The sequence below is a fragment of the Pinus tabuliformis genome, chromosome 8 (genome assembly GCF_031772625.1).
Source record: "Pinus tabuliformis cultivar Carrire ecotype Pingquan chromosome 8, CPIR1, whole genome shotgun sequence".
NCBI lineage: Eukaryota > Viridiplantae > Streptophyta > Pinopsida > Pinales > Pinaceae > Pinus > Pinus tabuliformis.
Window position 1 is genome coordinate 1,257,528,279 of NC_142294.1, and position 18,406 is coordinate 1,257,546,684.

The following is an 18,406-nucleotide window of genomic DNA, read 5'->3' on the forward strand; positions in this document are numbered from 1 at the left end:
TACTTAAAAAACCAGAGAAAGCGGATCATCACAGAAAAACAGTCAAATCAAGAGAGTCAGGATATATTTTTGGGAAGTTGTATTACTTGTTAACAAAATTTAATAAGTAAATAATTTGTATTGGCAGGGTAAACCACACTTCAAATCAACAGTTGAAAGTGTCTCACTTGATTGAAAGGAGCAAGGTAAATTGGTTGACGATTGTTAATGCATAGGAAGGCCTATCGGCCTAAAAATATTTAAAAAAAGATAAATAAAATCATTTTGAATGTTATTTCAAAGCAATTTCACATTCAAAGTTCCCAAATAGCGATTTTAATTACCTTAAACCTTTGTTGTTTATGGATACCAACATAATAAAAAATAAATAAATCCATTATTTTTAAAGCTAACAGCAAAGTAATTTTAAATCTAAATGAAAAAAACAATTCTGGAAAGAAACATTGAAAATAATAAGGCAACACACTTATATTTTTTGAAAATACATTCACGTCATTTGAATATGCAAGATCCTTAGTTGGAACTTCATTTTAAGACATTATGAGTCAAAAAAGAAATGTTCTAGATTTCTCCATCCTACAAGAGGGTTCACTCTCTAACATAGAAATTCAAAGCTTCAATCACATTAAATGGTGGGAATTAAATTCATATCCAGTTGTTAAACCATAATTTCAATACCCTTGTACAATTGAAATTGGCTTCCTTGATAAAAAGAAATTATAATAATGTATATGAATTTGAATTTACAATTGATTGGAAATTCTCTCTTCATGAAGGTTTTACAAAAGATGAAAAATTGACACAGTTCCTGGCAAGATGATATAGGTCAATTCTCAATCTATTGGTGGCCTACATAATTATCTTCTCCACTATTGGATTTCATAATTTGAGTTGTCTCCATCTCCTATTGCAACCCAAGAATTGCTACTATTGGTATCCAAATTGGTGGTGATATAGTTCCCGAGGAGGCTTCATATCCAATGAATCTAATTCAGGTAATGAACTATTATGATCAACTTCATAATAAGCTAAAGTTGCAGAAAAGTCTCTATCACTAGATTCTTTCTCGGTAGTTAATCATTTCTTGGAGGCACACCAAACCACCCATCCTTCTTCCTATTAAGAATAAAATAATAAATTCCTGTAAGGCAAGTTTTATACCATTGTTCAACCATTTCCAAGAGAGATACTTATTGAAATAAAATAATATAAATGTAATGCGTATCTGAAATAGAAATGTGTGCACTCTTAGTATTTCTTCATTATCACTTGCCTTGTCGTGCCTTGCCTGATTCCCCAGAGCACCTACAAATGCAAAAGTAGAGTCATTTTATTTTTTTATAATAAAAACCCTTACCATCTTTATAATAATTAAGAATTGAAATAAAAATAAAATTCTGCAAACTTATTAAACTCTCAATATAAAAATGGTTCAAAAACAAAATCAATATACTCTTTAATATGAACATAAATTTTAATGATGATACCATCTCTATTTTTGGTTGGTAGCACTGTTTGTTCCCAATAAAAGCCCAAAAATGTCATGAATACTAGTGAAAATACTAGGTAAGTTTCAAACCCTTTTAAAATGAAAGTACATGACCTATTTTTCTCTACAGTGGGATGGGAAGTATTTGACATCCCTTATTAGAAGAGTGAACAAAATCTCTGACTAAAACTTGCAGAATCTCAATCAACATTAATACTCAACAATCATATGGGATTTTCCCTAAATGAGGAGATAAGGGAGAGACAAGTGAAGTCTTCCACCTAGCCAGTTGACGTGAGATCAAGTGGTGATTGAACTGGAAAACATCAAACATAGAAGAGGCAAGTTGGTTCAAAACATAATAAATGTCCTTCTTCCCAGCGAACTACCCAACTGGATGGTACTTTGGGTATTGCAGTAAATCACAGAGAGAACTCTCCCACAAATGCCATTACTTATTACAATAATGAGTTGGGAAGCATGAGAAAATGAGTTCAATGAAGATAGGTTGAGCAGAATGAATCTTCATTCAAAAGGGTTGGTGGTTTGCATTCCCCTGGAGTGTTGGTAGTGCAGAGTATCACCAATTTGGTCTACTAGCAATTACTGCAAAAGGTGCAAATACAGGACGATAGATTTTTTAAATTGTTAAAATAATATGAGGAATGCATTTCTAAATATGTATGCCATATATATTGACAAATTTAAATTTTAGTGGTGTATAACTGTTTAGCCTTATGTAGTGTGGTCTTATTCATACGAGTGATGGCTTCAAGGTTGTTGCCTTGGGGTAACTAGTTTAGCATTCTACATGCCTCTTTTGAATGCAAATGCAGTATAATATAAATACACACATAAATATAAAATAGATGCTCCTATGACACTCTACTTATGAGGTTTTTTGGTAAATGACACTCCCACTCTGTTGCATGCTCTCGCAACTTATATTGAAAGAAATTTAATAGAAGAGTGAATTAGAGATATATCATAAGATATATACCTTCAAGTGACATAAACGATATGGGTATGCTGAAGGATAAATCCTTTAACCACATTAAGTCAAGCTGACTATTCACTTTCCAAGGCAGACAATATGTCAACTTGGCAGTTACCTGCATTATAACTTAATATTAAATATTATTCTTATTTTTTCTATTAATATGAATGCTTATAATATTTAATATATTATTAAGTAGATTACCCGTTGACTAATTAGTGAAGTATCTAATATTTGATGAGAGAGTTGTAAGGCTGAAATTTTGGCTACCACGGGTTAAATTTGGTGTTTGTATCATGTCAATGCAAAATTAGATTTCACACCTCTCCAGGAATCAATCAAAATAATTTACACATACCAATCAAAGGAATTCAATAGATGGTTAAAGTAGTGGTTGAGAGGAGTTCATTGTTAGAAAAATCCAAGGGTTTCGAAACTAGAAAAACAAGGGCATGTGTTTGATTTATGGGCTAACGTTTGAAAAATTTCTACGAGAAGAGGAGTTGGTGGGAGTCCTTATGGCAAGGGCTTGCACCTCTTCCTTTATTTCTTAAAGTAGGCTTTAAATAAGTGATTATAGATAGATGATACATATAATATGCAAACCACTCACAACACAACAATATTGAACATTTGCATGAGACATAACTTGATTTATTTTCAATATATTTTTGCTTTAAAAAAGGCAATATATGCTACCATGATGCAATACAATGATTCACCAACATTGGGAACCAAACAAATGAATTGGACCACGGATGTTATGTATGATGACAATCGCCCACAATAAACTATGATAATTAGCCACTCTGACAACCCTCATTTATGGTCACTCATTGAACATGCTCATGAAATCTGAGATCACTGGACATGGTTAACATGCTTTGGTTAACACAATCTAGTATGGTGTGAGGGTCTTGCCTACAATGCCAGCTTTCTAACACCCTTTACAATAACATTGCTTCACGAAAGGCATTTGACATTGCTTCATAATTTTTCCTTTGTATATGAGAAAGAAAATAAATGTTACTTCTCCCTTATCCAATATAATTCTCTTAATTACAAATTGAACAATGTATGATGACATTACCTTCCTCTCTTTGTGTGAACTTGCTCAATTAGCATCTAGATACCTTGTGAGATAAAACTCAATGTATGTATTGTATTTGGTATTGTGTCAATTATTCATTTTTTATGTCTTAATATTGTGTTAATGGCCTTCCAATGCATGGTCAATCTTGAATTAAAATTTTGACATGGAAAATCCCAATTTTTCAATTTTGGCAATCAAAGGGACAGTGCAGGGACAACATGTATCCATCTTGGTGGATAGTGGGGCAACCCAAAATTTTATTAATGCATAGTTGGTGGAGTGTAGATGCATTTATAGATTGATATATATCCTAAACAACGTGGGTGAGAGAGGATGCCCATGCATCACCTCAGTTGTCTTCTTGATTGTTGGTTCGATATGTTGATGATATGGTTGATGGGACAAATTTTGAGGATATGGTTGAGGTTTGATATTTAAGTCAAAATCCTCCCTTAACCCTTTAGCCAAAAAGATGTTTCCTCAAGTATCTCCAATAATATCCTATGAAGAGTCATAATATTTAACTTGGAATTATGGCCCACTATGATCATCTAATAATTAATCGAAATAGCAGTAGACCCCAATTTAGGGATTGAGTCGATCATATGGTGGGACTATGTTAGTGAGAACCCTAAATAAATGACTTGAAACCCCTTTTATTTTCTACCTTAATGGCATTCATCTCGCAAATTTCTTGTTGGATACACAAGTCCCGAAAACATGACAAGGAAGATGAGAAGAAGTTGACAAGGACATTAGTTTGTCATAGAACATCATAAAGTGCATCCACATGGATGAACATGGAATGTGAATTAAGGTCATAATTTCATAAAGGTCACAAAGGAGATAGTGGGTTCCGATTGAGGGAAGGACACTGGAGGAAACCATTGCACATTTTTCAATGGTAAGGGAGGTTGGGATTTCTGCGCATTGCACGGTTCGAACAAGCAATGGAAAAGCTTGAGGGTTACATATGTGAAGTGCGTAGTTGAGGAAATTTGGATGAGGCTAGGTTGCTAAGGAAACTCCAAAATTTAGCTAAGTGTGGGACCAGTGGAAATTTTGTGAATAGTGATAAAACTTGGCTATGATCACACAGTTGAAAACTTATCGATACAACATAGACCACCTAGAACATATAACACATACTTCACTTAATGCAACAACCTTTTTGGTACCTTACAACAAGTGCGGCTCCGATTATATACTTTGGCAGGATAAAGGCGACACTTGTGTAAGAGTGTGTGAAATGAGTGTTAAATATGTGTATGTGGTGAGGACAACCCATTCTCATAAAGATTTCCCGTTGAAGAAAAACAAACCTCCCTTCGCATGTCAAGCGATTACCGCCATGCCCAAAGATGACACATTCTATGTAAAGATAAAAGCATGAATGACTCTTAAGATAAAAAAGGGGAGCTTGAGATAATAAATTTACCAATAAGTGACTAAGGAACGATTGATCACAATATCCATAGTAGGCTCTGAAATTTAAGTGTAGGCCAAAATTTTGGAGGGCGTTGCAGCCTCCACAACAGAGGCTTCACCTTCTTGCTAGCTTCTTTTTGAAATAGTATCTTGAATTCTATGAACTCAAAGAATGTCTCATCTTTATTCCATGTGAATAAGGTCCAACACTTATATGAGAAGTCATCAATAAAAGTGACAAAATATTTGTGTCTGATAGGGTAGGTTGTCGAGAAAGGTCCATAAACATCATAGTGGATCCTTTCTGGGATTGCATGTGATTTCTTGTCCTAATCATGGAATGTGGATTTTATGTACTTCTGCAATGTACATTCTTTGCATATATCCTACTGCTTAAGTGCTCCTTTAGAGAGGTAAGTGGTTATTTATTCTATAATATTCGAGGTGCCATGATACAAATGACCAAGTATTTTGTGCCAAGGTTCATCGACATCGTGACCTTCACTTTCTCTTCCTTAGTGCTTAATGTAGCACAGTCTCCCACATCTAGCTTATACAGGTTCTTCACACGAACCACGATCTACTTCACCTTCCCTGTGGCTATTTGTCTCAAGAGTGCTTTTCCTTTGATGATTATCACTTCACAACCATGGTAAACCAACCACTCAGTGAATGCTAGTAGACAGACCCTTAATCCTTTACCTTTACCTTTCTTTACTATCGCCTCATATTGAAATTTTGAAGACAAAATATTTCTTTTCTCTTAAAAAATTGTCTTAATTTCCCACTCCATGTAGTAGTGCCAAATGCAACAATAGACAAGTTGTCTCTAATAGTATCAACATATATGAAAGGGATAGAAAAGGAATTGATGTTCGAGAAATATTGTCAGTAAAACTTTTCGCATTCTTCTTAGTCGACTACCCCCACAAAACAAAGAGCCCAACAAATCGTTGTCTTTATATAAGATAACATGAATGGTAAGTAAAATAACAACCTTAGTATAGGTGCAAGACAATAGTTGTCTACAAGCTGGCTGACTTAGGGCACACTGTCACAGTCAATTTTGTAGTTGTTAGATAATATCATCTTAAATTGATATGTTTGTGTCTTAATTGTTAATTGTATTAAATAGGTTTGATCTAAAGTGGTCATTGTCTTAAATATAAAGTTTTGTCTTAAAATATTTTTGTCTTAAACTACTTTTGTCTTAAATATGAAGTTTTGTCTTAAAATAATTGTCTTAAATTGTTTTTGTCTTAAAACAATTTTGTCTTAAACTATTTTTGTCTCAAATATAAAGTTTTGTCTTTAAATTTTTGTCTCAAACTACTTTTGTCTTAAATATAAAGTTTTGTCTCAAAATATTTTCGTCTTAAATTATTTTTTTCTTAAATATAAAGTTTTGTCTTAAAATATTTTTGTCTCAAACTGCTTTTGTCTTAAAATATTTTTTTCTTAAACTATTTTTGTCTTAAATATAAAGTTTTTTCTTAAAATATTTCTGTCTGAAACTAATTTTGTCTTAAAGTTTATATTTAAGACAATTCAATTGATATTAAATTTTAATGTAAAATAACTAAAATAAAAAAGTGATTTTTTAAGACAAAAGATTTCTTTTGTCTTAGAAAAATGTCTTAAAAGTGCCCTTGGTGTAGTAGTGTAGGGCAATGTTCCAAAAGAATTGGTGACACCTTATAGTAGGTGAAGAACTGACCAAGGTAATGGATGATTCTTTGGTGTTCCTTGCACCTCCACCTATAGGGATGGATGCCCTAGATTTTGGACAATAAAGAGCCTTAGTCCCACATGAGAATTCAAGTCTTTAGCTTCTTGGCAGTCAGTTACGAGTGCCGAGAACTAGACAGGTTGGGTAGCCCTAAATAGTACTGAACACACTAGACCTAAGCCAAACCCCCTTTGAATTGGGTCTCTGCCATGCTCATATATTCTTTTCCGTGGGATGATTTCTAAGCTCCCTAAAAAGTCAACTTGTATGTCTCAAATATGTAACATGACCATGAAGGATTATGGGATTCCTACCCCCAATTGTTGTAACCTGAACTATAAATTCTTGGGTGGCTGCTGTGGAGGATTTAGTTGATTCAAATTATGGTAAATTTTAAGGGTCTTACTTTTCTTTAGGGTGTGAGCTGTAAACTAAAATAAACTAAGTATCAAAAGCTTTAGAAAATGGATGCCTCCTAATACAAATATTATAGAAGCTTAGTGCGTGGTGTAATTGTGTGCAAGTGATCAAGTGAGAATGCAAAGTGTCATACGACCTGGATATCGGGTGATTCGTTGAAATATCCTCCTAATCACAATACATTTCAATTTTTCCTTGCATGAAAAATAAATGATGTGCGGATAATAGGCCACTTACTCTTTCTCCTACTACACTAAGTGTGACTAAAGGGAGGTGGAAATATTACCCTTTTACTAATTAAGCTATGCGATTTGCAAAAACCAGAAAAATATATTGGAAAATATGTGTGGAATTTGGCCACTTGCTTTTCCCCCTAATCAAGATACATGAGAATTTGCAAATAAAAGTAAAAATAAAGATATATGTGTAACTTTTGTATATTCACATATCTTCCATATATGTGTAACTTTTTTATATGCATATCTTCTGTATATGTGCATATCTTTTGTATATGTGCATATCTTCCATATATGCATATCTTCCATATATGAACATCTTCAGTATATGTGAATATATTTTGTATATGCATATATTCTGTATATATGAAAATCTTCCATATATATGCATCTTCCATATATGCTAATCTTCTGTATATGCATGTCTTCTGCATATGTGCATATATTTTGTATATGCATATCTTCCATATATGTGCATATCTTCTGTATATGAATATCTTTGGTATACTCATATCTTCCATGTATACATGTTTTCTGTATATGTGCATATCTTTTGTATATGCATATCTTCCATTTATGCATATCTTCCATACATGCACGTCTTCTGTATATGTGCATATCTTTTGTATATGCATATCTTCTAAATATGTGCATATATTCCCTATATATGCATATCTTCTGTATATATGCATCTTCCGTATACGCACGTCTTCTGTATATGTGCATATCTTTCATATATGAACGTCTTCTATATATATGTGCATATCTTCCCTATATGTGCATATATTTTGTATATATTCATACCTTCCGTATATTAATGTCTTATGTAAATGTGCATCTACCGTATATGTGCAACTTCCATATATGTACATATACAGAAGATATGCACATATAAAAAATATGCGCTTATACAAATGATATGTGCATATACAGAATACATGTGCATATACGAAATATGTGGACATACAAAAGTCACACAACTTTTATATATGTACATCTCCTGTATTGCATATCTTCCATATATGCACAACTCATGTATACGTGTAACTTTCATATATGTGATTTAAAGAGGAACCCATTAAGTCATTCTCCTCACTTCTCTCAAACTCTTCGGATAGATCCGCGCAAGGACCTCCATATCCCCTCTAGTTAGCGAATTTCTCGATTGGAATTATTATCTCTTCTGCATAGGGAAATCCTGGTGTTGTTGTTCCCCGTCTTTGGTTGAAATTCAAAACTTGGGATCAATCAGTGTTCTAGCATTAAGATAAAACATGATTTTGAGCTATAATGTTATAGAAAATAGTTAAAAGAGTGGGGTGATTAGACATTCACAAGGGCCATCACTCTCTCTAGATTGTCCCCACTCTCTTACCCAAAAACTTATATAGAGTTCCATTCTAAACACCCCTTAGCAACATCATTTCTCCTCAAACCATTTTGTAGCTTTCCTTTCAAACAAAATATGTACATCCATAGAACAAGTATATACAATTCAACCCCTAGAATATATGTTTAGATGTAGAGATGTTACTAGGCTTCATAAGCAATTCTTCGTCACTTGCTGTTAAACCCATCAAGGCAATATCTGCTGAAATTATTTACTTTGAATTTCCATTCTCCATTCCTCGTATTATGTGAAATAAATTTGGCACCCTACTCTTCAGTTTTCCCTTTTAGCCTTTTCTGAAATTCTTCCACTTGAGGGCTTTCTAAGAACTCGTGACCTGTCTTTTTGTACTTGCATTTCACATTTAATAATGATATTTTTGTAGGCTTGTTTAGAACCTGGCCTACAAGAGGCTTTTTTGGTTTCATCCATGTACACAATGATCTCACACTTGTTGAATAGAATAATACTCTCCAAGTTAAGGTATCCAACATCTGTTTCCACAAAAAACTTCATTGATCCATAACGTCTTCTACCCATGACAAAATCTTTAACCCAAAAGCAATAATCAGGTTGCACACTCTCTTTCACTACTAATTATTATATCTTTGGTTCCATATAGTAGTTATGATGCCAAATGTTCAGTATAAGAGCTTCAATGTTTGTAGCATGCATATAACACATATCCAAACCCTTTAGGGTAGATTTCTTCTAGAGAAACATTCTTTGTTGTAAAAGATTATGAGATAAAATTCTCAATGGATTTTGATGGCAGAGGACTGCTATAAAGGTCTACATAATCAGTATCAACTCTTGGCCATGTATCGGTAGTGCCTATCAAACAAAAAAAATAGTAAAAATCATCAAAAACCAAGGAGGAGAATTCTAAATAAGATAAATACATCATTTTATTTTTCCCTACACCATATTAAAAAAATTGAGATGAACAAGACGATCAAGCGATTTTTGAATACATACTTTGAGTTTCTTGTGCAGAGGAATTTTCAAGACTAGCTTCTCCAATGATAATATCCAGTTCCTCTGTCCAACAATGTTCCTGCAATTTCTACACAAATATCATTACATTTATACAAATTCAAAGCTAGTATGCAAACAAAATCTTGAAATATTCATCCACTACCTTAACTCTAATGACTCGAGTACATTTTGGATAAATTTTCATAATATTTTAGCTAGTACCTCAAGCATAAGCTAAGGTACATGGACCATGAATCATCAAATCAAGCATCTGACACTTTATTCGACTCCAATTAAATATTATGTAAATTCTATAATGTAATCTTTCGTTTTCAATTTTTCATTTTAGCCTTTTCTCAAAATTTTCCACCTCAGGGCCTTATAAGAATTCTTGATCTGTCTTTTTGTCCTTGCATTTCACATTTAATAATGATATTTCTACAAGATTGTTTAGACCTTAACCTACAATAAGTGTTTTTCTTTCATCTGTGTACACATGGATCTCACACTTGTTGAATTGAATATTACTCTCCAAGTCAAGGAATCTAACATCTATTTCCCCAAAAAACTTCACTGATCTATAACCTCTTCTACCCATGACAAAATCTTTAAACCGATAACAATAATAAGATTTCAAACTCTCTTTCACTGCTAATTCTTGTATCGTCGGTTCCATATAGTAGTTAGAATGCCAAAGCTTTGGAATACGAGCTTCAATTTATGTAGCATGCATATAAGTTATGGCATCTTGACCATTTCTATTTTTGGACATTGACACATATCCAGATCCTTTAGGGTAAAGTTCTTCCAAAGAAACATTTTGTCTTGTAAGGGATTCTAAGGTAAATTTATCAACAGATTTTGATGGGAGAGGATTGTTATAAAGGTCCACATTATCAGTATTAGCACTTGGCCATGCATCAGTAGTGCCTATAAAACAAAAAATAAATTAGTCAAAAGAATAAGAAACCAAGGGGAAGAATTCTGAATAAGATAAATATATTATTTTATTTTTCCCTACACCGCATTAGAAAAATTGAGATAAACAAGATTATTGAGTGGATTATTAATACACACTTTGAGGTTCTTGTGTTGAGGAATATTACAATGGCCATGAAGAGATTCGTTCAAAGAGAGCATAAATTGAGTTGGGAGTGTTATCACTCCATAACTTTTGAGGTTGCAACGTAAATCACAGAGGGTACCCTAGAACCACTTTGGAAACTGAGAATCCAACCCTTCTAGTTTCAAAGAGGGATCTCTCTTTATGATTTATCTTTGTTTTACTGATGATATTAGGCTAGTTATCATGTTAAGGTTTGGGATTTTGTATTTTTGGGCCAAGATAGTGGAATTAGGCCATTGGGAAATGGAGTCACAGGTTTAGGTTGATCAAACGTAGAGTTTACAGGCTAAAATTAAAGGGCAATGTAGGCAAGTTCACTAGATCCTTTAAAATCTAGGTGTGGAGGAGAAGAAATAGATCCGTCAATCCAATTAAAAGTAGAGATATTAAGAATTATATTTTTAATTTTCAGTAGAAAACATAGAAATTATTTATAAGTCAGATCCGGAGTGTACTTTTAAACAAATTATGTTCGTACTCTTCTTAGAATAATTTAGTTTTTAGAAACATATATGAAAAACAATGAAAACATTTAACAGAGAAATATGCACTTCACCAATGAAAGTGACACAAGAATCATGTAATGCTTGAGCTGTATTATTGAGATATGATCAAAGGTAGCTCTGTGAGCTTCTTTACAACATAATTCCTTTCTTCAAAATTAATCTCAACATGATTTTTGAAGTATTTAAAAGAAAAGTATTTACAAAATATCAATATTTATTACAAATGTCTTAAAATTGTTTAAAAAAATAGGTCTAAAATATAGGACACTCAAAACTAATGAATCTACATGGCACTATCTTTGATGATTTCCAGTGGTAAGGAGCAACAATTCGAATTTTATAGCAAGTCTTATTTGATTAGGTGGCATCCAAGTCACTAATTTACCATGACCTTTTTCCTCTCGAAATTCTTACAAATAAGGTCGAGTGATCCATTTGAATATCTCAACCCATGACATATGTGAAAAACCTAAGAGATTTTTTTATAGAGGAGGATGTTACCCACAAAAACCTCCTTCCTTTTTAGAAAATTCATTTTCATCTATTTGGAAAATGGAATTTTAAAATAATGACTTAAAACAAGAAAATTCTAGAAAATATGCCTTCCACGATTTATTCGAATCTCCCAAACCATAATAGATGTTAGAAAATTGAGAGAGGCTTTTTTAAATGCATATGTTTTGGAAAAAAACCTCTTTCCATTTTGAGAACTGCATTCTCATTTATTTGAAAACCATGCTTGCAATGACTATGTTGTATAGGCAAACACATAGTTTTAACTGACCGTCTTTTCAACTCAGTGGTAATTGTAATTGCCAATGTTCACTTTTGATCTAGCAGGAGTGGGATGAAATCAATATATGATGTGGAGGTGGGAGGTGACATGGAAGCAGGGATGGAGTAGGAGTGGGGGAAGGAGTAACGGTAGAGGAGTGGGGTCGAGCGGGAGGAGGTATGTGGCAGTAGGGGAGTGGATGTGATGGGAGATGTGGCGGGGGAAGAGGTCATCTGGGTGGGAGTTTATATTTATTAGCAGGAGATGGAGTAGTTTCTGGGGGGAGGGGGGGTTAGGCAGTAAGGGGTATTGAGCCCGGGATGGGGGGTGGGTTGTGAAATGATGAGCGCCCGCCATGTAGATGGGGTTGGGAAAATTGAACCTACTTTTTGGACCACCGCTATTCATAATGGTAGAATGGAATGGGGGGAACGAAATTGATCCCCCATGGTTGATGCGGGTGTGGTATCTCATGGCGGTTGAAAAATGCACCCTTCGTACCACAAGCCAACAAATTAATTTGTCTTGTACGACTTTATAATAAAACCCAAACTTTAGTGCCAAGTGCCTTATTACAAATTGTTAATCATGTTTAAATGACATTATTAATTATTATAAGTAGGATTACTATTCTAAAACATATATAATTAAGGCTAAGGTCACATTTTGTCTTGCAAGCCCCTTAATTTACTTTTTCTATTTTTTTCTTGAAAATAATTTGCAGAATACAATATTATTTACAATTCCATCAATTGAAAGATAATAGCCAGTCATCATTTGATCCTATGAATCATAGAACCCTAATAGGGAGGTGATCCTACAGAGCCATTAAAGGTATTGAAGGCTCATGGATGGCATATGGGAATCACTGGTGTGGAACATGGATTTCCCGTGACAAAGAACATTTTAGGGGAGATCATCTGGGCATAATTTGATCAGTTTGAAAATATTAGCTTATGTGAAATTATATCTTGAGGCCAAAGTAGAAAGAAACTTCATTTTTTCTTGTACTTTGGCTGCAAGATATTGAATCGTAGCCTAGTGATTGAGACAAGGTATTTCCATGATAATGTTCTAAGTTCAAACACAAAATTAATGACCGAGATTCAAACACCGAGATTTATATCTAGGGGTAATTCAATATCTATTCACTTTCAAATTCATTTTTTTCTTTAAATTGATAGAATGTCTTATCTAACAAGAGTATCAATTTCTGTATGAATTATTATCATTGAGTTGGGGAAATCGAAAGGCTCATCACTAAGAAAATTACCATTACCATTAAGTAAACAAATTATGGGAAGATACAACTATGAATTATGTGAAAATTATAACCAAATGTAAGAAATCCTTGCATCTAGAGAGATTAAACATTAGACCAAAACACAATCAACATAAATAACATTTATGGTGAAAAGAATGCCTTTGGAGCACATACATTGACATTGGCTAAACTATATTCAATAGAATAGGAAATAGCTTGCAAGGTATGTTGCACAATGAATCTTGTCACAAGATGCAAGTTAAATGCACCGCATATGGTAATGCATTGCTCATTACAACAAACTCCATACACAAAACAAGTCAGACATCGAATCAATTATGCTTCCTACTATATCCAGGGGCCAAGGTGTTGTAATCACATAATAGTAGAATATAATAACAAGTATCTGCAACTCAAACCCTGTAATATTTATTTAGATGTAGAGTTGTTACTGGGCTTCACAAGTGATTCTCCATCACTTGCTTTCAAACCCATCAAGGCAATATCTGTTGAAACGTTTTACTTGAAATTTCCATTCTCCCTTGCTAGCATTATATGAAATAAAGTTGGCACCCTGCTCTTCAATTTTCTGTTTTAGCCTTTTCTCAAATTTTTCCACCTCAGGGCCTTCTAAGAAATCTTGACTTGTCTTTTTGTCCTTGCATTTCACATTTAATAATGATATTTCTGCAGGCTTGTTCGGACCCTATCCTATAAGAGACTTTTTTCTTTCATCAATGTACACAGGGATCTCACACTTGTTGAATGGAATAATACTCTCTAAGTTAAGGAATCTAACATTTGTTTTAGCAAAAAACATCCCAAATCGATAAAATCTTCTACCTGCGACAAAATCTTTAACCTGACAACAATAATCAGGTTCCGCACTCTCTTTCACTATTAATATATACTTGACAATATCACATAATTATATAAACAAAATTAAAACAAAAAAAAATATATGTGAAATTAAAACTAAACCAAATGATTATTAAAAATATCTCATTTATATGAATGATAATATTATATAATTATAATAAAAAATATTATATAAATATCAAGGATTATACTTAAGTCAAATAATTTTTTTTCTTTCATTAAGAAAGATTAGTTTCTAAGATGGTGTTTTATACATTTACTAAAACCATTAAATTGAAATTGAAACTATAAAATTAAACTTTCTCACTCTGTCAACCATAAAACTTTTTTCTCAAAAAGATATTCCTCATATAAGTGAAGAAGAATACTTCATACAATCTGTAAATTAAGTTATACCTAAATCTACTATTACAAATAAAATAAATTATAAAAATCAATATTAAATATATTAAAAAATATTAATATAATTTTTGAAATGATACATACATACACATATATATATTTTAAAAGTATAAAAAAGAGAGAAAACAAAAAAAAGAGAAAGAGCATTATCATATTCCTATTCATCCCATGATATAATCCATCAATACCTTGAATACTATTCACATCCTCTTGTAACTCATTTATATTGAAGATGGTAGCTTCTTGTAACTCATTTATATTGGATAACGAACGCACAAAAAATGAGCACTTTATTTGTATATTTATAACCACCGAAAAGTGGATTCAAAAGTTGAGTTGTGAAATAATCCCTTGTGTATTTGAATGAATAAAGATGCAAAATACAAAAATCTACTGAGAAAAGTAATCACCAACAAAACATAAGCTTTGTATTTGAAATCACAAAATTATATCATAAGATCACTGGAGATGCATTACCAATTGTCGTGTTAGGTCTTCTATAAACCAAAGTACATACAATTTTAGGGTCATGCGGCAGAGAGAATAGATAACATAAACACACGCATTCCTGATTGATATTTATCATAATTCCTTCACCATGCAAAAAATAAAGATGGCCCTATAATAGCCATTAATAAGAAAATTTTCAAGCTTCATCCTTTAGAAATTGATGCTATTTTCTTCAGTTGTGTACCAACTATCATGTTGTGTTGGACATGACAAAATAATTATATGCTAGGCATCATGGAGGATTTGTGCCAAAATCGCAGATGACACTGGCCACTCCCATTGAACCAAAGCTCAGCCCCCGGAGTTGGCTACTTATTGTCATCCATTCATTCATTAAATAAAAGTAAATCGACTCTAATCCACACCATGAAAATTGACAGAAACATTAGAAAATGAACAATAGTTCATAACGAAGGATCACAACAATTCCTATATTGGCATTTTAGCTCATGGACAAATCTATTTATGAGATAATATATTTGAGTGATTTTCTTATACCATTTGTCTTGCGTAAAAGAGATCCATGGCGTAGTTCAGATGCAACAAAGACGAGTCTAGAATGGCGAGGAGGGCCATATTCCTATATCGAGAACGCCCATGATAGTACCATGGGAATAATGTGACAGTGGTCATATCCCATGACTAGAGATCAATCCCAGAAAGTCGGGGCTTCTAGTAGTATGGAGTTGATAAACAGAGTCTAGAAATACAACCAAGCATCCATCTGTATTCAATCGGGGCTTGTAGTAGTATGAAGTTGATAAATAGAGTCCAGAAATACAACCAAGCATCCATCTGTATTCTCCATAGCTTGAGCCTTTAGCTAGTCAGCCTGGAAGCAAAGCCATGAGTTATGCTTACAACATCGTAGTGGCATCAGAATTGAATTCAAAAACCTTATCAATGCAACCAAAGGGAGCCCAAATGTCTTCGCGACAACAAATGCCACTATGTATTAGATTTTGCATAGTATTTCCATTTCGTCCATTACACAAAGCCATGGTTATGAAGAATTGGACACTCGATTAAAGTCAAGCGGTAAAATTCCAACTGTGCCAAATGAATATGGCGCCAATAAATATTTGAATTCAAACCAATAGAAATTTGAAATAGACGTGAGGCATAAAATTTGAAATTCAAATGGGTGCCAGGATGCAATAAAATTGAAATTCAAATGGGAACCCACCATTGAGTTAGCACGAAAAAACGGTGGAAGTGCGAGAGTACAATAGAAACTAAAATAGAAGACGAAGTATTCTGTTGGCCATTCTCCATCAACGTAAACTGAGAATTTTTTCTGACCGAAACCATCTGTAAGCTGGTTCATTTTCAGACCTCGGGAACCATCCAGAGACATTTCGGTGGATAGACATTGCAGGTGAATAGACTAACGGGAGTCAGGCTTGTCACCTCAACTGGAATCTTGGAAAATCTGTCTGCCAGATTTTCCAAAAGTTCATACATACATACTCATGGTCCAAACCATGAGTTAAATTTGATGGTTGTCTCTATCTGTCAAGGAATTTTTTTCATGATGCTTTTACTTTTAAACTGTCCATCATATGACTTTTAATATTTATTTGTACAAGTTTTATCTAATTTCAAATTGTACTCATAATCATAATTGTTACAAATTTTCCATCCTTTGTTGTGTCAGTCCACTCAACTCTCATTGTTACACTTTCTTTTTTACCTGTTTATCAAGCTTTTTTACAATTTTTCCAAGCTGTTAAATGTTTTTTTTGAAAGATGGAAATAGTCATAAAATAGATGGAAAATATGTATAGAAACAACAAAAAATAATATTATAAAGTGAAAAAAATATATATTCATAATTACTCTCACATGAAAATAATGAATGTAAATATTGTTGCAACAAATTTGACAAAAATAATTCACTTAATAGAAATTGAAACACACATACCATGTTTTCCATTTAAGTCACTATGATGTTAATCCCATTAAAAGAACAATAGTTGTGAAATAAGTTTCAAATCAAAAATATAATGTGTATGAACTATGTAAATATTCAAAAAGTAAATTCAACATCAACATGTACACAAACTAAATTTTGAATAGTTTCACCAAAAGAGGTAATTGTCAAAACACCACCATCACAAACATAACAATAAAAGAAAAACTTTAAATATTTAAAATTCTTATTTCTTTAACATCTTTCCAGATGTCATATACCCTATCCCATTCCACCATCTATGAATCAAGCCTCATTAGAGACACTCACATTAAGGCATCCAATGCAACTAATGATAGCTTTGTTCTTCAGACATCCTTTATTATGTTTTGTCTTGAGAATCCTCTCTCACAAGCAATTGTACTTGCAGGAATAGTAAGTATTTCCTGCCATAATTTTGACATGTTAGGGAAATTTGTATGCAACCCTGTAACATAAAAAATCTTCCATGCATCTTTCATGGATGATCCCTCTCAATTAACACAAAGAGTGTCAACAAATGGATGAAACTCTTTCAAACAAGCCTCAAAAGCAAATGTAGTTTTGTTTTCTTCACTTTGATAATGAGGATGTTGTAAGTGTTGAAAAATCTTTTCGAGCCAACGCTTTGAATTTCATTCTTTGCCATGAACATCCTCTAAATAATGGAAAGGGCTAAACAACCTTGTTGAGTTGAAAAATGCAAGATCAGGGAATCTTTTGTTCAAATTCTCTACGAGAGCTTGAACATAATCTTTTGCAAGTTGTTTGCAACTTTCTATTGAACCTTCAATACACGGTTTCCATGATTGTTTTCATATATCAACACAATCAACATATCCATGTGGAATTGCTACAAATTGTACTTCATGCTTGTGGACAAGCCCCTCCTTATCACAAATTTCTAGAAAGCCAAATTTAGAGGCATCTATAAATTTAGATAAATAACATGTTCCCTCTACAAATGTGTCACTTCTTAAAAACCACCTTTTCAAAGTGTTTACCATGACATCTATGGCTGCCCCTAAAGCGCTGACATCAATGTACTCTTCTTGGAATTGCTTGTTCAACTTGTTTAATTCACACATTATATCTGCAAGCGTATGTAAACAAAATTGTGCTGAAAATATTCTTGCCTTATCATACCATGAGTCTTTTCTTTCGTTTCTCCACAATGTTAATATGGGATGCATAAGTACAACAAGTCTTTGAATGACTTGTCCCCTTGAAAGC